Consider the following 22,426-nt stretch of genomic DNA (forward strand, 5'->3'; position numbering starts at 1 on the left):
ATTGCTGGAATAAGTGAATAGAGAAATGGAAGAAAATAAATTATCAAATACTATACTCCCAGGGTTTAAGGACCTAAGTTTACAAATTGAAATGATCCACAGCAAAGGCCAGAGACTGGAGCAGGAAGCTAAGGCTACCACAGGAATCTGTCCAGCTACTATAAGTAAAGGATATCAGGGTCATACAGAAGGCCACTACAGCGACCACTTCATCCTATGCTGCTAGAACCATTTTATCCATCCTCATGAGTTTAACTGCAACCAACATCTGATAACTCCCAAAATGCATCTTGAGTTGCAACCTGTAATGCCTTCAAGTTTTCTCTTACCTGCATATTTGGGAGGAACCTCAAATACAACATGCTCAAATTTAATTTACCATCTTCCCACAGTCACCAGGTCTGCCTCCCCTTTCTCTATCCCTAGGTGGTATTATCATCCCTCCAGCTAGAATTGAGTAACTCAGGAGTCAGCCCTACTCTTCTTTCTCATTGTCAGCATCAAACAGCCTCTCAATTGTGTCACTTTTAATTTCTTCTTAAGTCTATTCTATCTTCTCTTTTCTACTCTTAGCAGTTTAAGGTAGATTTGTATAAATCTGTAATAATCAAAGACAGTATTGGCAAAGTACTAGGCAAATTAATTATGGAACTGAATAGAGGTCAAAGAAGACCAGGTACAGAGGGAAACATAAACATTAACACGGAAACTTCATTATGAGAAGGGTGACATTTCAAGTAAACAAGGAGAATACGGCCCTTTTAGTGTATGATGACAGAATACTTAGTTACCCACTTGGAAAAAAATAAAAGTTACAGTCCTTTTTGAAATAATAAAAACTACAGATAGGAATGAAAAAAGGAATATAAAATTGTTAAAATAAGAATGAAGAAATTATATAACTTTGGGCTAATGAAGAAAATCAATAAAAGAAAATCAATATTAAAAAATAGGGAAATTTTATAAATGTTAATTGCCCTCTTAAAATCTTTAAATAAATTAACTTGTTTAGACATTCACTAACCCTATGTAAACATTATGACTATGTCTTCTTACAGGTGAGAAAATCTGATGCAAAAGGGATGATGTTCTTTCCCAAGTACATATAACTGTAAATGTCAGAGCTGGAATTCTAACACAGGCCATCCATCTCCAGACACTACTCTCTCACTCACCACTTTTTACTGTCTCATAATAAATAGGAGTACACAGAACTCTAACAATTTGGACAAGAAAGACACCATAAGCAAAGCTGAAATATGCAATACTTATAATACATTTAAGAAAAGTAATTAGAATCCTAAATGTAACAACTTCTCTAAATCAACCAACCATGGAAGGATAACCCAATGTAAACAAAGGGGACAACAATTTGAAAAGGCAATTAATGGAAGAGAAAATGAATCATTAAACAAACCATATTGTGTAGAGTTTCACTGACAATCATAGAAATGTAGATTTAAAAAGCAATTTTGTACCATTTCGTAGACTAGAAAGTAAAAATTCTAATGAAAAATATCAAGAAATAAAGATATTTTTAAAATGGAATTTGGATGGTATGTCACTTGTCAATATGTATAGTAACTAAAAATGTATATACTTTTCAATAAATAATTTGCATTTCTAAGTGTCAACCATACAGGAAAAAAATACCTGCCTTTATGCATTACAAAGAAAATTAAAAACAACAGTGTTGATCACTGCTTTTATGTAAAAACAAGAAGAAAAAATGTGTTCATGAATGTGGGCTCATTAAATAAGCTGTATATTATATACTGCAAATGAATGTTCAGCTATTAGAAGTGATTAGCTACATCTACATTTAATAACAATGAAAAATATTCAAATATAACATGGAGGGTAGGAAACACATCTTATACAAGATGATCCTTATGAAAACCTTCACTCTCTTTATTTCTCCTAACCAAAAAATTACCTAATATTGTATATATTGATATTGATGTATGTAGAAAGGATGTAAAATGTGGCTTTATTTTTTTAGAGGATGATCTATTCAGTGATTGTCCATATAGTCAAAAGCCAAGGAAACGAAAGATTAACAGTTAACTTTCCTCAAGGGCTAAAGAGAAATGTTATGAGACACTTGTTAAAGGTGACAAGTGGTCTCCAGACTACTGCAGTAGGGGAGAGAGTGCAGCATCCCTAAACCAAAGGGGCCTGAGGTTCTTAGAGGGAGAACAAAGGGAACACATAGGGGTTGTGGGGAAGTCAAAAGGTTGGTAGGGGTCTCATGGATCCACGGGTATGAGGATAATTACAGAAGAGGTAATTGGGATATTCTGAAAGGGTGTAGAAATATACTTTTTTGTGGATTGGCAGTGTTGTTTTCTCCCTGACAGACTCAGCATGGGGCTGAGACACTTTCAGGGACACAAGTTAGTGCAGGTAGAGGGTAGCTCAATGTGGTTCAGGCTCAGTAAGGTGATTCAATGCAGGGGTTTATGTTTCACAATGGTGTCAGCCATACAGAAAACATTCCTGCCTTTAAGCATTAAAAAGAAAATAAAAACAAGAATTTTGATTACTGCTTTTATGTAAAAACAAGAAGAAAAAATGTGTTCATGAATGTGGAATTTTTAAGATATAACTTAAATTTATAGAAGGAAAGCAGGTAAAACTATGAATACTGATGTGGTGTAATGCTGAGAGCTTGTGGGAAGGGGAGACAGGTGGGTGCTTCTCTTTCAGGACAAGCAGTCAATGGACAAAGTATAAATCATGTAAAGTGAAAAATGGGAGTAAAACCATGTGTTTTGAGACAGAGATAAAAGAGTAAATGGTAAATGTTAAGTGAGTTAAAAACACTATTGAAACAAAGAGGGAAAAATACAGAAAACTATTGATTGCCAGCACAGATTTCTCTCTCTCTCTCTCTCTCTCTCTCTCTCTCTCTCTCTCTCTCTTTCAACCTCCATATAGATATGTTCATACTACTTTGATAAAGTTGTTTTAAACTATTCCCAACACAAACAAATGATAAACGTTTGAGTTAATACCAATTATCTTAATCTCATTCTCATTGTACTTAATGTCACATTGTACCCCATAATATGTACAATTATGATGTATCAATATGAAAAATGTAAGATGTTAAAGGGTTTTGCAACATTTAAAAACTACTGCATTTTTTAGAAAAGGTTTTGCTTTAGAAAATACAGCCTTTTAATAAAATATGTTCTTTACATTACTATGCAATGAGCTTATTAATATTTTAAACCAATTCATATTTTAAAATATTTTAATGAACATTATCTTTAAAAAGGAATAATAAAGTTAATATGATTTGCCTAAATTATTCTCTTTTATCCATTAGGATTATAACAGAGCTTCATAAGAGTTAACATTTTGGTTGGGAAGGCACATTTTTCAGTCTGTGCCCACGTAATATTAGAATTTGATAAATGGGAAAGGAAGAAGTTACCTCAATAAAGGAATATATTCATGTGAATATTAAGATCCACTCTGACGAAAGAATAATGCTTTTATCTCTTCACAAATAGGTTTGAGAAAATAATTTTAGTGTTTGATTAAGACCCAGTAAAGTGTGGAAAGTGGGACAAGAAAGGGTCTTGGTTATTTCAAAAAGATCAATATAATGTGGCCTATGAATCACTCAGTGCAAAGCAATATAGGCTCCTCTCTGCCCACAGTGGTGCAAAGAAAAACATGATTATGAAAACTGCTTTTAAGAGAACTTTCCCCAATATATTAGTTTTCTTTGTTCCATTTCCCTCCTTGTATCCACCCATCGAACTATTTTGTTCCCTTTCTTCTCTGAACTTCCTTACCATCATCACCATCTTCCTTCCTAGGCTTAATTATGTCAGCCTTCCCTGTCATACAAGCCTCACCTGCCTCCCCCTCCCTTTGTTCATTAAAAATAACAACTCGAAATCCAGTTAGAGTTACCTTATTTAGCACCTAACGCATTTTAGACTTTGTGTTCAGCACGTCACATGTGGCATTTTACTCTCCAAGACAACTGTCAAAGCAACTTTCATGACAACCATTGTGGCATAATTATTTCAATCCCAGGCTCTCTTTCTTAAGAAAATCATTTTTTAAAATTTGATACATATTTACCTTAAATAACTTACATATAGGAGAATTACAACAATGAACATAAAAAAATTATAATCTCCCTTCCAGAAAAAACATTTACATGATTCCAATGATTCCCAACATCTTTATAAGAATGGTTCCTTATGACAGATGGAGAGAGGGGGAATAAATATTTTCCTAAATAATTAGATTATATGCTTGTTTTTTTTATTTATTAAATTTGCTTGTAATTGATGCTAACAGAAGAAAAATAACTTGAAGATAGACTTGCTAAATTTTACATGAATATATATATATATATATACATATTTGATAGGATTGAGAGATTATGAAAACACTGAAGACTTGATATTACTTTTTAAACTGCTTCGTTTTAGACAATCCTCTTTCCTCACTTTGAATAAAGAGCACTCAGTACTTTCACATTTTCTCCTTCTATCCTTCCCTCCCTTCTGCCTTTCTTTCCCCTCTTTCTCCCAATTGTTATTCTTACAATGATAAGAATTTTAACATGTAAATCTCTATTATTTGTTATTATTTGTAATTCACCCTATAGATAAATATACTGCAGAGCAACTACTCTGTAATATCCCTTATGAAACTTACCACTCCTTGTAAATTATACATGCATATGAGTGATTACTTATGAGTGGATTTCTTCTCCCCAAAGACTGACAGCTCCCTGCAGGCAGGAACTGTTTCCCTGTTTACCACTGTGACACTATACCTCAAAGAGTGCCTGGTGCAGGAGTATTCCACCAAAATTTGTTGGCTTGACAGGCAAAGGTGTAAGAGTCCCATGGAATATATACAGAGGAATAATAAGAATGGGATTCAGAAGAGAATGTGGTATTCAGGAAAAGTGTTACAGAAGATAATGCTTTTAAGAAACATGGATTTTGACAGAAGAGTGTCTTGGTTCCATATGTATGTCTCCTCTGGGGACAGGATATAGTGGGGACCAGCAGGAGATGGGCCCAGTGAGATGTGTTCTTGATACAATTCTATTCATTATATGTGTTTCATACTCAGAAAATCATTTGGATGAATACCTAAGTGTTAACTGTCATTACAGGCAGGCAAATTGATTCCAAGTCATTTTTTTTTTGTTTTTACATTTCTCCAAAACATGTCTTTTGAATAATAAGCACATATCACTTTAATAATCAGATAGGAATAATATTATCATTTTTTAAAAATTTGCATCCATAACAGTTAACTTATGGAGGGCGTACTATATTCTAGAAAAATTCTCTAAATAGTTCTATGGATTACATATTTGACAAAAAAGCCTATGAGATAAGTTTTATTGTTTTCTTCATTTATGAATGAGAAACATAAAAACATAGAGAAATTAAATGGTTTGGACAAGGTTACACAGATAGTAAGATTCGAAGGACTAGGATTTGAAACCAAGCTGTCTAGCTTCAGAGTTTATGACACTTATACAGCTACTTCTCACATGAGAGCAAAACATGGATAACCAGAGCTCTTTACAGCTCTCCATTAGAAGAAATCCAGGCAGCAGTAATGACACATAGACTGCCCCCACCTTTCAATCTTCTTATTTTCCATTCTTCTTCTTATAAGAATTGATATTATCCAACAAAGACCACTGAACTTGTTCATTAGCCTGTCACTATCAGCATTAGAGCTGCCCGAATGACTGGGAATATGTCATTTAAAAACAATTAGGATGTAATCTCCTAAGTAAACTATATGTATATTATTTCTCCATCATCTTAAATTAAATCAATGGATAATTCATCACCTTGCCTTAAAGGGCCACTTCAAAACCCTTCACTTATATTGGCATTTCTGTTCCCAATATAAATGTCATGCCTCATCAGGGTTGGGTAATGAAATGTGATGTCCTCTATTTGCTTGTGTTTTCAAGGGCATTTGGTGAGGCTGCAGTTCTATACAACTTATCCATCATCTCACACTGGCTTGACTGCAAAAGGAACAGAAACTGCAGGTAATCCTTCGCCCTAGGCAAAGCCTCTGCTCTAATGTAGGACAGAAAACCAAATACAGTAGTGAATCATTTCTAACAAACCTTGAATACACTTGTGACTTCAGGGTCTTCTGAATTTCTTTTTTTGGTCAATTCACAAGGGTTGAAAATGCATGTGTCTGATATAAGTTTCTTTGTGCCAAGAAGCTTTTTATTCTATTTTTAAGAAATTGGGTACGTGAGATTTAATCCATGCCTAATCCAGATTCTCTAATAGCTAGGCTTTTGCAAATAGAGCATGTGTATGTCTGTGTGTGTGTGTATGTGTGTGTGTGTGTATGTCTGTTTTCTTTTTTAAGTACGATATTTTTGTTTTACATGAACATTTCATATTGTATCTTATGGTTTTTAATAATGTAAAAAAGGGTATATGACCTCAAACTTGTTAGAAGTTTTTAAATAAGCATATTTCATAACACAGTATAAATTCTTGTTTGATAGTTCCATTTAGTTTATTTTGGGACCACTTCGTCATAACATAGGAGAGTTTCTACAGCCAATTCAGTTTGTTACAATGATGTAGATGGTTGACTTAGTAAGAGAATTAAAATATTCAATTAGGGGTCTAAAATCATTTAACTCAACTCATCATGTAATTATGAACTCTTTGTTCATTTTGTAGTGTTTGACTCCTTGCTGAAGAAAACAAACTCATCCCAGGAAAATGATCAAAAAAGCTAAAGTGAAACAATGATTATTCTCTTTTATGCTTTTGTTGATGAGTCACCTCATTTGTAACCATTACCCCAGCTTAGTCTATATTATTTAAATCCCTTCTTTTGCCTAATCTCATTTGCTTCCATCCATACTGATTTGCATTGTTTTCTCTTGAGACACTTTGCAAAGGAAAATGGTTGTGCTTTGATCTACTCGTGTTCTTTCTATAATCTAGCAGAGACCTTAACACTCAGTACAGCACTTTACTGTCACACAATTATGTCGTCATCTATTACCATCGATATTTTTTTTCCAGAGAAACTGTTCTGCATCTCTGAAATTTCTGGTGCTTCTTCAATGATCATGAGCAATAAAACAATAAACTGAAAGAGGAAATAGAAATTTCAAACACAAATTCAATAAAAAGATCGCATTTTCCTCCCTCTCCACACAGCTACATTCCCTCCCCTGACATCTGATGTATTCACTCATATAAGTCTGCATTTTACTTTTGTATTTTCCTGAGGTCTCATAAATATGGGGGTGGGGGGAAGCTGAGTTGTCCTGTATTCTCCACTAACCCCAAAGTATTTTGTACTCTCTCCTAGGAAATAACATGTGATCCTCAAAGTGCACTGATGTGGCAAGCTAGGGAAATAGCACAGGAGACTGGCCTGGCTTAGCACACAGGTCACTGTACCTTTGTGAACAAAGACTAGGACTGAAGGAGATGGCAGGAAGTTCAGTCCCCCGCCCCCCCAGGTAAGAAGATATACTAGTCTCCCTTTAATTTCCACAAGTTGTTTTGTGTCTTATAATAACAAATGAACTGCTATTATTTGTATATTTGCACAAATATACAAATAATAGCATTTAGAAATTCTAATTGAGAGAAGAAAGAACACAGGTTATGGTTTAGAAGTGAGGTGCCCCTCAAAAGTTCATGTGTGAGAATGCAAGAAAGTTTAGAGGGAAAATGATTGGGTTAGGAGAGTCTTAACCTAATCAGTACATTAATCCACTGATAGGGACTAACTAGATGGTAACTATAGGCAGGTAGGGTGTGTCTGGAGAAGGTGGGTCATTGGGGGCATGGCTTTTTGAGGTAAATGTATTGTTGCTGGTTTGTAGAGCCAACCTGGTTCCAGGTCTTAAACTACTTTCCTCTACCACATTCTTCTGCCATGATTTTTCTCTTGGCCCCAGAGCAACAAAGTCAGCCATTCATGGACTGAGACCTCTGAAACTGTGAGCACCAAAATAAACTTTTCCTCCTCCAATTGTTCTTGTTCATTATCTTTGGTCACAGCAGAAAAAAAAAACTGACAAAAATATACATTAGAATATCATTGCATATTTCTTTTTTATTTTTAATTATAGCAAGAACACTAAACATAAGATCTGCCCTCTTATCAAATGTTTAAGTGTGCAATACCTGTTGCTGATTATAGGTGCACTCGAAAGGATCTTTAGAGCCTTTCATCCTGCCTAATCTGTAACTCCCCACTTCTCCCTCCCTCCAGCCCTGGTAACCACAATTCTACTCTTTCATTCTATGAATTTGACTATTTTGGGCAGTTAAATGGAATTATGCAATATTTATCTTTCTGTGTTTTTATTTACTCAACTTAGTTTAACACCCTCAAGGTTCATCCATTTTGGCAAATATGGCAGAATTTTCTGTTGAAGGTTGAACATTATCTCATTGTGTGTGTGTGTGTGTGTGTGTGTGTGTGTGTGTATCCATCCCACATTTTCTCATCTTCTTCATCTGTCAATGGGTACAAAGTTTGCTTTTTGTTTGTTTCTGTGGGATTGGATTTTGCTGTCTTTCCCAGGCTGGTCTTTAACTCTTGGGCTCAAGCTATACTCCTGTCTCAGCCTCCCAATGAGCCTGGATTGCAGGCATGCACCAGCAGGCTCAGCTTTACACAAAAGTTGTTTCTACATCTATGTCATGTATTGCTCTCATGAATTTAATGAGCATCTTTATGAAAATTGTTTTTAATTTTTGTCACATAAATCATATAACTCCACTTCATTAGGGTCAGTTAATGGAGATTTATCTTGCCCCTTTGTTTGGAACATCTTTGCCTGGTTCTTCATTTTCCCGGACTCTGCACTTGTATCTATGCATTAGACAATGCAGGCACTCCACCTATCCCCAGTTTTTGTGAACAGCCCCTGCATGGTAGAGGACCCCCACTAGACAACCCAAGTGGAGAGTTTGGGGGCCTCCACCCATGCTTTCCCTCCCCAGGGAGGAACAGGCAGCTGTGGGTTTTTTTACCTCACTCTGTGCTGAGTCAGGAGGCAGAGCCATGGCAAACCACTGTCTACATTCTGCCCATGCAATTAGACTATGCATACCATTCAGGACCCTCGGATTAGTAAAAACAGATGCTAGTTGTCTGGAAAGCCCTGGAGAAGTTGGGGCAGTGGACTCATAGGTGAACTCTGCCTCTCCCTGGGGTGAAACTGAGAGCTGAGATTTTTCATCTATTCCCTCTGGAATGAATCACATTGAAGTCCTAATTAGAATAAGATACATTCCATGTTTATATAATTATATCAAAATATAATCTACTGTCATGCGTAACTAAAAAGAACTAATAAAAATTTTTAATGTGAAAATGAAAAATAATCTAAAAATAAATAAAAAATAAGTGTAGTCACATTGGGTTTAGGGCTTCAACATATGAATGTGTGGGAGGGCACACAATCCTGTCCATGACACTCAAAATTCTCTTGTCTAGATTATTTCCCTTCTCTTAACACTATTGTTAAAAGAAAAACACCTAGACCAGTTAAAATGTAACACTATCAACTGGAAATCCGTGCTATAAAACTCCTTTTCAGCTTACCTGCCAAAGTGGAAGTGAACATGCACATCAATTCAGGCAAATAGGAAACTGAGAGGTTTTGCCGCAGCAAATAGCCAAGTTCCAAATCCATTTTGAGCACAGGTAGGACAATAGTCATAGAATTCATAACTTCTCTGTAGCATAAAAACTTAATCTTCTTTCTTGAATTCTTCCATTCCCTTAACTTCAGGAATTCCACCTCAACCAAATCTGTGACATGGCTGTGTAATGCCCATGTGGTAAGCTCCTATCATTAGAATTAAGACCATTGAGTGATCAAGAGGTTGAAGAAAGCACACAGGTTTGGGGACCAATCTGTTCTGATTCTTACTGTTAACTAAATGATTTACTCCCCTGTCAGAATTTGGCAAGTTATTTAACCTCTCCAACAGGAAGTTTCCTTCTTTGGTACAAATAGAACCAATAAAGACTCACAGAACTTTTGAAAAGTAGAGATAATCAAGTAATTGCATATAAGATTGTGCCTGGAAAAAAAGATTAATGACTTGATACATGATGTCATTAATCCAGAAAAAGATGAAGATAAAAAAGAAGAAAGTGGAGAGGAGGAAGAAGTCTATTTAATTTAAAGGGAACCCATAAGCAATCAAAACTATCTTTTTGTTCACTGTAAGAAACTATAGCACTTTGGGGAAGAAAAAGCTGGGGAATCTATACTACTTGATGGAATATATAGTAAAAATGCCTAAATTCTCAAAATGTTGGGAATGTAGGGTATATCAGAACAGAGTGGGAAGAAAGCAATGTCAGCGGAGTAGGAAAAACTGGATCCTCCTTCCCATCACAGGCACACCAACTCAGCAGCAATCCATAGATTGATTTCTCTTCTTTTGTGAGAAATCAGACACTGAGAAAAAGGCTCCTGTACCCCAAAAGACCATGAAACTAGACTTAGCAAAATTAATAGGGAGATTCAGGACAACTTTTGCCCAGAGACCCTGCCCTGGCACTGTGCCTGATGACCAGAAAGATTTCCCCTAAACTCACGTTCACCCAGAGGAGGGAAGGAGTTGGTTTATTACCCAGAGACTTAATTTCCTGAAGGGGAGTCCCAAAACTATAAGGTTTTTTTCACTTCATAAGGGTGGAGTCCTATTCCAATAGGGAATGTGTTATTATGAGAAGAGGAAGAGATACCAGAGCTCTTGCTGGCTCCTCTGTATGAGAATAAAGTTAAAATGGGGCCATCTGTAAGCTGGAAGAGAGCCCTCACCAGGACCCAAATATGCTGGCACCAGATTCTCACATTGCCAGCCTCCAGAGCTGTGAGCAAATTCATTTCTGTAGTTGAAGTCAGCCAGTCTATATTTTATTATGTTACCTCCCAAAACCAGTACAGTGAGGGTGTGGGGGAACATTAGTGTCTGCCACCTTCCTTTCCTCCTCCCCTCTCCCTGATGAGAATTTGGTGTTTAGCCCAAATGGAGAGAGGGCTTAGAGTCAGATGACAAAACATCTATGTCTAAAAACAAAACTAAACAACAAACTCCCTCTAAGTTATACATTATGGTCCACATAACAAAATACAGCATGCAGCTGGGGAGAAGCTCAATTCCTCCACCATCTCATATGTGTCAGTATCTGAGACCACAGATGCATCACTGTGGTCACAGTGATCAAACACACTTGAGAGTAGCTGCCCTTGCATGACAGGCTTCCTCTGCAGGACGGCAAATAGACTGATTGAGATGAAGGATAACAAGGAACATAATTGTCTTCAGCACATTTAAAACATCTGGGGCTTTCAGAAACACTGAAAGGAGATTTTGGTGGAAAGGGGAAGCAGGGAGGATGGGAAGAGACCCAGGTACTGTAGCCATGCAGATGTGAGGGTAAAACATACTGCAACTAGGACAATGGCATTAATGTAATCTCATTTGTATTCACAGGCTTTGTGAGGACTAGTAACATTCATATCCATAAAGTGAAACATTCCAATCTATGCTGATGCTTGCTTTTTATCACATGGTTATAATAAAGTCATCCCTGAAATATAGTATTGGCATAACTCATGATGCCAGTGTTGACATAATGGGATTCTTTTCTTTTTGTTCATTATTTTTACAGGGAAATTATTTTCTTATCCACATCAGATATTCTTACCTAGTATTTTAATGAAAAACTCTGATGCACTACTAAATATGAATGTGTGTATGCATACATTCACATTCTCATTTACATATAAATGTTTTAGTTTATTCAGATATTTCTCTGCTTTTAGAAATACATGTCTTAATGCAAAGTGATCTTCCCAGGAACAAAAATTTCCAGAAAAACATACTAAAGGATATGATGCTTATAAGACAGGTATCTTTGAGAAAAGGCACCAAGTAATCTGACAAATTACTCTCAGGTACTCTACTTAAGAAACACTGAAAGAGGGTAGCATCGAATTCCTCAACATAGCTGAAGTCAGATTTTAAGCAGTTGATTGAGTCTTTCACGTTATTTCAGATGCATATCTATGCTTTAGATAAAATGCATTCATCACTAGTGAGCATGTCAAAAAAGAGATCATAGTAAGACAAGATAATGGTCCCAGTAGCCTTTGATTTAGCTGCACTGACAGGGCCCAAGGCAGAAGAGAATTTCTACTTCCAGAATGGATACTGTTATAGCAAATTGGTGGTGGTGGTTAGGAGACTGTGACATTCTGGGAAAAACAGTGCAATCAAAAAACAAGTTACTTCTAACAAAAAGTGGGTGGTGAGATTTATAAATGTGCCACTCCCACTCAACCAACTGCCTCTAGTCTATTCCCACATAATCCATATCTTTGAGGGTTTCCTTTCCCTTGCTTGGTGGCATGTACTTTCAGGGCACTCTGGATTTTCACCTGGTCTCAGACTCAGATTCTCATCCATTGCAGTACCACATGGAATGGACAGAGTGATGTTAGAAGTCTCTTTTTCAGCCAGGCGCAGTGGCACATGCCTGTAATCCCAGGCTGAGGCAGGAGGATCACGAGTTCAAAGCCAGCCTCAGCAAAAGTAAGGCACTAAGCAACTCAGGGAGACCCTGTCTCTAAATAAAAGACAAAATAGGACTGGAGATGTGACTCCGTGGTTGAGTGCCCCTTAGTTCAATCTCTGGTACCTATCAAAAAAAAAAAAAAGTCCCTTATTCAAATACACAGATCCAATGCTGGAGGCTACAGACTTGTTGCTGTTTGGAAGCAGAGAAGTGGGGGAAAGGGCGCTGTTCTGTATGCAGGACCTTCCTTGATTTTCTAAGACCTTCCTCTTGAGCTTGTGCAGCATTATAAAACAGGTGCATCTTAGAGGGTGACACTAAGTTCTCTGATCCCAGTCACGGCCACCCTGTCCTGTTAGCACTAACTTGATTCCTCTAGGCAGGAATCTCCAGTGTTGCATTACAGGGTCGCTGCTTGCTGAGGCCAGGTTCAATCTTTTTCAGCTGGGTGTGTTATGGGAACATGAATGGTACAAGTTACCAAGCTTCATTGGCAGGAAAAGAAAAAAGAGGCCACATGCTCTCTGGCTGCTCAGTACTAAGCACTGTGCTATGAACTCTTGTTTTCTATTCATATTTTTTTCAATCAACCTCTCCCTTTCAATTCTTTTGCTATTTGTTTTTCAAAAGTTTTAATTGATTATTTTACATTCATTAGTTCAAAATTTGTTTCCTTAGTTCTTATTTTTATTTGCTTCCCACGTTTATTTTTACCTTTATTTTTTTTATTTTTATTTTTATTTATTTTTTATTATTTTTATTTTTTTAATTAATTAATTTATTTATTTTTTTATTCTTTTACCTTTATATTTGCTCCAATTTTATTTCTAACCTTTGGTTCCATTTGTCTCTAACTTTTTTATTTATTGTTTCAAATTTAGCATATTTTATCATGCCATGAATTTTATAGGTTCACCTTTTTTTTTTGGTTTACTCCTCTTTCTATTTTTACCTTACTTTCCACTATTGAAAAATAAATTCCACCCTCTCCTAATTTGCTCTTCTTCATCTCATATATTTTAATCAACATGTTCTCTTCATATTCTCTTTATCTTGGTTATCTTTATCTTCATCTTCTTTTTTAAAATATTTTTTAGTTGTCAGTGGATCTTTTATTTATTTATTTTCTATGCTGAGAATCGAACCCAAGGCCTCACAATGCCAGGAAAGCTCTCCACCACTGAATCACAACTCCAGCACCCTACCTTCATCTTCTTGTATCCTGGTTATCTATCTCATCCACAGGATAGTGGGCCCTCACTCTGACAAGGAATATCAAAAGCTCTTTTTTCCCCAGGTTTTTCCAGCAGGTCCCTCTCTGGATACTCACATTAGTCTTTTCAAGTTACATCACTTCAAAATTTTAATCCCCCAAAATCCAAAGATCACTGGTAAATAATTCTCTTCAAGGTTATAATTCTGTATGGATTATGATTAAATGATAATATTTTATGCAGTCAAGCCCACTTCTTAAATTTCTATGTATATTTTATATGCTAATGATCAACATTTGGTAAATTGTGGCTATGGCAGACAACAATAAAGGAGGATATCTAGGCTTGGGGAAGACCTAGGAAGAAATTCGTAATAAGTGACTTTCCAACTTTTTGGTATAATATGATCTAAAGCAATCTTGATAAACCATAAGCTAATATCTAATTTTCTTTTCAATATAGGTTTAAATATTTGCAAGGGATCAGTTATCCAGTTGTAAAACCGACATTTTAAAATAAAATTGTTAACTATTCTAAAAAAGCATCCAATGAAATCTAAATGCCATGATAATTTGGTACATCCCATTATCCTTTAAAAAAACACATTATAAAGTCTTCCATATCAGAAAAAAAATATTATTACTGTTTCTTCTTGAATTTATAATTCATTTTCTCTGAAAATGTTATAAAACTTGTAGTATATTTAACCTTGAAAGCATTTTATAGAGAACTATTATACTTCTCTGTAACATCAGAACATAAATTGACATTTGATTTTTAAGAATCAAAGGGAGATCAGTAGACATAAGGAATGGTGGGAGAGAACAGGAAAGAAAAGGGAAACTACTGGGGAAATGATATTGACCAAATTATACTGTTAAATTTTGTGCACATACAAATATGAAACAACCAATTACACTATTATGTACAATATAATGAACCAATAAAAATCATAGAAAAATATATTGTGCTGGCATGATGGTGTACCATTTATCTATCTATCCATCTCAAAAAATATGGATTCTCAAAAAATATGGAATCTCAAAAACAATATATTCTCACAACATATACAGATAAACACTGTGATCATAATGATTTAAGTGTTAAAATTTTGCTTCTGAGGGATTATCATTACAATCACAGAGTTTAGTATAAAATTATTCAAGACATTTCATATATTTTAATAATTATTACAGATACTAAAATTTAATTTTAAATTCATCACTTAATGAGTTTATCATCTTAAATTTACCTACAAGATTATTTGTACTAGAATGAGAAAAATAAAAGCTCAGCAAAAATTTTACTCCTATATTTTAGTTTTATGGTAAATTCTTCTATAAATAAGCATATGGAGATAGAGGAGTTCTGTTAACAACAACATCATTAAATTTCTTGAAATCTTGATACATTGCCAAAAAAGGCAGTGATGTGATATCAAAAGTCATCCTCAACTATCAGCTTTGTATCTGAAGTTGGTCCACCTTCACTCTTCTAAAAGCAAAGATTCAATAATCACTCTTCCTGCATGAGAACTTTTTACTCAATCATTAGAGTTATTCATTTTTAATACCACTCCCAGGACAGTATTTCAAATTGTCCCATATTTCATTTCTATGGCAACATTTTTAGATTCCATACCGATAAACCATAGTGAAGTTAAAGGTAGGGAGCAGCTGTTTCTTTTATAAGAGTGACAATTATGAAAAGGGGAGTTGGGGAAGGAAAACTTTTAACTCCAGCTGGGTTGGTTCACTGGTAGCTCTGTTTGAAGAAAGGGAACATATGGAAATCAAGGGTCTAAAAATGGTGATCTTAAAATTACTCATGAGCAGGTACCCTGTTTAATGTCTTTGCACACCCCAAGGTAAACATAAATAATTGGCAGATCACAGCTTACTGTAATTCCTCTGGTCTAACTTTGGTGAGGGTCTGTGAAGTACAAAATGTCCCCAAAGGCATTAATGGGAGAAGGTTCAATATTACATCTCCAGCCATACCTCAGACACATCTCTACCCAAAGTGCAGAGCAACATGTATTGAAAGATGGGCCAGGTGCCTTCTTGACCAGGTCAGATGTTCTTTGAGTTCTGAGCAGGCAGGTCTGACAAACAGCTGGCCCCTCTGGACAACTCTGGACAACTTCTCAGTGCAGTGGGGAGTGACTAAGAAAAACTTTCTCAGATTCATTATTTTTATGAGTCTATTAGAATCTAAAAAGAGTGGCTGCATCAAAGTCATGGGCACTCCTTCACATGCTTTTTTTTCTTCCTCTCTTTAGGGAGGGTCCTCCCCACTCACCCTCTACCCCTCACTATAGCAGAACCTACTGCAGTATTATACAAAATAGTTTTGCCTCCCAATTCAGTCTCTGAAATAGACCTCTCCTTTCCTCTTCCTGACCCTCTCTGTGATAGACTGAATGCTTCTGTTCCCCCACATCCAAATAGATTGACACCCTAGGCCCCACGAAGAAGGTAGGGCCTTTGGGAGGTAATTAGGTCATAAAAGTGGAGTTCTCAAAAATGGGGACTTAAAAGTACCAATCAGGAAGTGTACTCCTCTCTGCTCTCCACCACATGAGGATACAATAAGAAGCAAGCCATCTGCAAACCAAAAAATGAAAACCTTGCCATACACTGTGTCTGCCAGTGCCTTGGTCTAGGCCTTGTTCACCTCTAAAACAGCCAGATAAATGTTTAACCACCAGCTCTGAGAGCGGCTCCACTGCAGAGATGATCTGATCCATTACCAGGCTTATTTTTAGGAACTGGCCTGGAATCATTGGTGTTCAGAACTCACGGGCCAGATCTAGTAGCATCGCCTCACTAAACAGGAGCCAGGAAGTGCAATCCAACCTTTGTATGGAAAGAAGTGGGATGTCACATTCCTGGGAATCTCGCTGTCCCTCCCCAGCTGCTCCCTCATTCTGCATTTCATGCCATTTCCTCTCCCACTTGTGCCTGCCATCCTGGCCTTCTGTCAGTTCCTCAGCTGCCTTTTGGGCATGTACTTCCTCAATTGAGCTTTTCTTTCTCCTACTTTGCCTACTACTTTTCACTCTTCTGGTCACTACTAAATAACTCTTTCTAGGAGAAGCTTCCCGTAACACCTCTCCTCCCTCAGTCTGAGGTAATGCACTCTATTACTTCTTTATCAAAGTTCTCTCATCCGCTGCTTTTATAGCTCTCATATTTAATTATTTCTATAAAATTATTTGTTTACCTGATTAATTCATGTCAGATTCTTCCATTTATAAATGCCCTAAGAGAGGTGACTGGGTCAATTTTGTTTACCACTGTGAATATCCCTGATGCCTAACTTGCAATTATACAAACTATATTTGTTGAGTAAATGAAGGAACCCAGGATCTTTTAGGATTTTACCTCAAGTACCTTTAAAACAAAATTTCTCCCCTACCTTATACCAAAGAATTATATAATTTTGGAATTGGTGTTACTTTTGATAAGACATAGTAAATAGTAAAAATAAAACAGGGGTAGAGCTCAGTGTTAAAGCAGTTGTCTAGCATGTGCAAGACCCTGGGTCCCATCTCCACCACTGTAAGTGAACAAAAACAAAACAGTTAAGAAAAAAGTGGACTGTTAGAAATCTGCTCAAGGGGAAAATGCTATAGTGAAATTTCATATTCTTTCAAAAGAAACAGACTCATGCAAGAAATCCTGAGCTTGATCATTAGATGTAATTATCAAGAAGAAACTGTCAATACTATAGAAAATCAAGTCCTAGACTCTGATAATAAGGTGGCACCTGAGGATTTTTGTGTGTGATACAGTTGTGTACCATTTCTCCCATACTGCGTGGGCCTCTGCAGTACACTTTCATATTGTATGAATGTTCCTAAGAAGTTTGAAGATAAAGCACATGCAGAACTGTTTAAGGAAGTTTCCCTAGAACTGTTTGAGCTTCAGCCTTAATAATGGCTTGTTCCTTGCCAGCTGTTTATCTTTAGTAACTCTAAGGGCATAGTCTGGCCTGGCTGGAGCCAAAGGTTAGGTTTCACTATTTGTCAAAGAGACAGCTCTTGACCCCATTTGACTTTTAACCTTTTGGTGTATTATACATTCCTTCCAAAGTCTGAGCCAGTTTTCTTCATTGTGAATTGCAAATTGAGGCTTTTCTGGCTAATGGTTCTGTAAAAGAAGCAGACAAGATACAGGCCTGATTATATTTTATATTAAGCACTGTTTCATAGCTTGTTAGCTTGTGAAAAAAAATCACAATTAATAATTCAAGATTATTTGTAGTTTTTACCCATGAGTTCACAGAAACAAGAACTGGTAATGGGCTAAGCTGAATGGATGCAAAACAAACCCCCTAATCTGATGATTAATGTGGCTGCAAGAATAGGCATAGAAATGGGGTTTTAGGCATCAGCAAGAACATTTCTGTAGAATTTCATAAGGCTAGGCCGGCCAAGATCCTATTTCTTTTTAAATTGTAAGCTGATTATTTAACTAATTATATGACACCACTCTTACATATGCTTGAAGTTTCTACCTACTTACAGTTGAAGTTTATGACATTGATTCTTAATATGTTAACATTCGTGTGTGTGTGTGTGTGTGTGTGTGTGTGTGTGTGTGTGAGTGATTAGTCTGTTTGAGAACATGGTAAAAATGATAGGTTGTCTCACTACTCCCCAAAAGGCATATATTAGTCACCAAAATATGCAAACAATTTCAAGGGATTTAGTGGTCTACTTGAAGTACATGCAGGAAAGAAAAATAAAATGAACAAGCTTCAAAACAACTACTTTAAAAGGACATCATCTTTGGTCAATGTTCTAAATATTTAACTCTCAATGTCAGTTTTGCAGGATTAATTCTATTAAGTAACTGTTAATCCTACTTACCTAGGTAGTAATCCATGTTGAATCATCAGCAGTTACATATCATTACAAAATATTAAAATGGTCTCTGTCCTGGTTAACAAGTAGCTGCTACTTTGAGCACCTCTGAGTCCTCAACCTTCCCCATTCCCCAGAATTCCTGGGACCAGTGCATGATCTAGCAAATGGAAAACTGAAGGCTGAATGACCTAGCAGGAGCTCCAAGATGCAGCGTCCACACAAAGACCAACACCAGTTCTGTCATTCAGGACCCATGACTTATTCAGGTGAATATAGTACCTGAATTTAACCATTTAATTTTTCCAAGAGTTATAATCTAATTGGAAGGTGAGAAAGAACACCAGAAACTTTCTTTTAGCTATTGAAACTGGAAATATAACAAAGCAGTAGGCTTTTGTCCTGTACTGAAAAAAATTATTTATGAGTTAAATTTCCAGTTGGAATGCAAGAAATGAGAGGGGAAGGGAGTTAGGGAAAAGAAAACTCTGGGTACTTAGGGAAAAGAGATAAAAGAAAGGGGAAATGGCTTACAGCCACTCAAAGTGTTTTTGACTGCTTAGCTTCCTGTCCTTTAGGAAACCATCATATCGTCGTTCCATAGGATTCTGGCAGGGATCCTATTCCAGATCCTCACCACCCAGCCACCAGAACAGACTGTCATAGTATCTCATTTCCTATTAGTAGTATGTGTCTAAAGAGTAAACATAAGATCCAAACCATAGCCCAGCAGAATCCCTCTCTGTGTTGATGTAGATAGCTCTAGATATGAAGAGGAGACAGAGGTTTTTCTACAGCACACCATGCTGCCATTTCCTTTCCAGGTGAAAAGAGCCTGTGTACAGACCAGACTAAGAAGAGGTAAGAGACTGATGGAGAAAAAAGCCCCATCCCAGCTCTGGAGTTATTCCTTGTATCTTTAAGTCTCCAAGTACCCTTCTAAGATAGCTAATAAGTTGTCATCAATATTGTTATTATGGAAACTGCTTAAGCTATTTTAAGTTGACTTTTCTGTCCCTTGAAAACAAAGAGTTCTCATCAGTTTAGAGGGTTATACTACTGGCCATGTTTATGGGGTGGGGGTGGGAAGGGCATGTAAAGGATGCAAATTATTTATGATCAAGATTCAAAATTCTAAATGGAAGGGAGAACTAGCCAATATTAATACAATAAACTTTGCAGCAATCTACAATCATTTTTAAAACACATGCTCTGCTAGTGTTTTGATTGCATTTTTTTCTTTTTCTTTTTTTGTACAAGGGATTGAATTTAGGGTTTTGCCAAGTTTCAGAGGTTTGCTGTAAACTTGCAATCCTCCTGCCTCAGCCTTCTAAATCACTGGGATTACAGGTGAGCACAGTGCACCAGGCTTAATTGCTTTTTAATTGCTTAGTAATGAAAGAGCATGAGAACTGACTATTATAATCAGTAAAAATATTTTGCAGTTCACAGTTCACATTTCTATTCTACTGACATCATATATATATATATATATATATATATATATATATATAATCTGATATCATATATATAAAATATCTGATATCATATATACATATATAATCTAGAATATGTATTTAAACTTGATAATTTATGGTAACAATGTCATATATCTCTAGGTGAAACAATAGAGAAGTTGAGGATGAACTTTTAAAATTACTTTTTCCCAGTAAGATGGAGTATGTGGAAGCTTTATTTCTGGAAAAAAAATACTTAGGCATTCTGATATAAAATCAAATAGCAAATTATTGGTTTGATTATTAAATACTAAAATATTCAATATTCAAGGAGCTTTAGGAATAAGACAACTAGTCAATATTGTGGCTCTTTAACCTATGAATTTTTTTCACATTTAAGAATCAGCATTCTATCCTTTCTAATGATTAAACAAGGCCATGAGTGCCTTTTATGAACCACTGCATAATTATTCCCATTCAGTAGAGAGAGTTATTAAGCTTCATAGCACTTACTGAAAGCTTTAGCCATGAATAGAATTTTCCATAAGAATAGAAATCTCATCACAATGATCTGAAGAGTAGATTGTAAGGGCAAAAGGTTATAAAGTAGATGATTTGCCATAATTTCATCCACTGTCTGAATGCAGACACATGATTGTCAACTCTAGGCAGAATAAAGGGTCACAGGAACAAAGTGAGGAACTTTGCACCTCAAAAAAATTTTTTTAGCTAGGTACAGTAGCACATGCCTATAATCCCAGAGTTCAGGAGGCTGAGGCAATGGGATTAAGAGTTCAAAGCCAGTCTCAAAAAAAAAAAAAAAAAAAGTGAGACACTAAGTAAGTCAGTGAGACTGTGTCTCTAAATAAAATACAAAATAGGGCTGGGGATGTGACTCAGTGGATGAGTGCCCTGAGTTCAATCCTCAGTAGAAAAACTTTTAACTACACTACACCAGAAGAAACAAAATAAAGATTTTTCACTTTTTCTAATAGTGAACTTCTTTTAACTCTACTACAAGGAGTGCCAAAGTGAACACCAAGAAAATATCACCCACAGATAGAAATAAGACCAGATTAATTTATTAATGTGATCAAGGCTGTAGGCTAAATTATAATATCTTAGAGTAAAATTTGTGATCCTGGGCCATTCTTAATTCTGGGGCATTGCAAATAACCAAGCCCATAAAAGAACATTATGGGAGAAAATATTAATAACTAAACAGCTGAGAAGGAGTTAGTAACCAGAATACATAAATGGTACTCAACTCAATGAAAAGCATTCCCCAGATCCCACAATAGATGTAAATAGATATTTTGAAATGAAGATATACAAATGATACACAGATTTTAAAAGCTATTCAACATCAGGAATCATCAGGAAAATGTGAATCGAAACTTCGATGAGATACCACCTTACTCTAGTGAAAATGGCTATTATCAACAAGACAAGATTGCCAGTTGTGGTGGAAGGTGCCTGTAATCTCAGCAACTTGGGAAGCTAAGGCAGGGGGATCACAAGTTCAAAGGCACTTCAACAACTTAGTGAGACCCTAAGCAAGTTAGTGAGATGCTGTCTCAAAGTAGAAAATATAAAGGCTGGGGATATAGTTCAGTGATTAAGTACCCTGGTTACCAAAAATTTTAAAAATAAAAAATAACAGACAAAAAATAAAAGTAAGTGCTGAGGATGTGGAGAGAGGGAAATTTTGCACACTGTTGGTGGGAATGGAGATGAGTAGAGTCCACATTGGAAAACAGAATTGTGGTTCTTCAAAAAATTAGAAATAGAACTACAACATGATCCAGGAATCCCACTACTGAGTATATAACATAAGAGAATTAAGTCTCTTCAGCATACACAGCTATTTTTTATTACAGCACTATTCACAATAGCCAAGAAATGAAAACAACCCAAGTGTCCACACACTGATGATTGGATAAATAAAATGTGGTATGTACACACATGGAATAGCATTGAGCCCAAAAAAAGGATAAAATCCTGTCTTTTATAATAACATAGATGGAACTGGAGGACATTGGGTTAAACGAAACGAGCCAAGTTCAGAAAGACAAATACTACAGGACCTCACTCATATGTGTAACTGAAAAAGGCCAATCTCATAGAAGTTGAGAATAAAATGATGGGCACCAGAGTCCAGGGAGAATAGCAGGGAGGAAGGGGTGGGTAAAAGTTGATCAACAGGTAACAATTGACAGCTAGATGGGTGAAAAAAGTTCTTACATTCTATTACATAAAAAGATGACTAC

This window comes from Urocitellus parryii, chromosome 1, assembly GCF_045843805.1.
Source record: "Urocitellus parryii isolate mUroPar1 chromosome 1, mUroPar1.hap1, whole genome shotgun sequence".
NCBI classification, from domain to species: domain Eukaryota; kingdom Metazoa; phylum Chordata; class Mammalia; order Rodentia; family Sciuridae; genus Urocitellus; species Urocitellus parryii.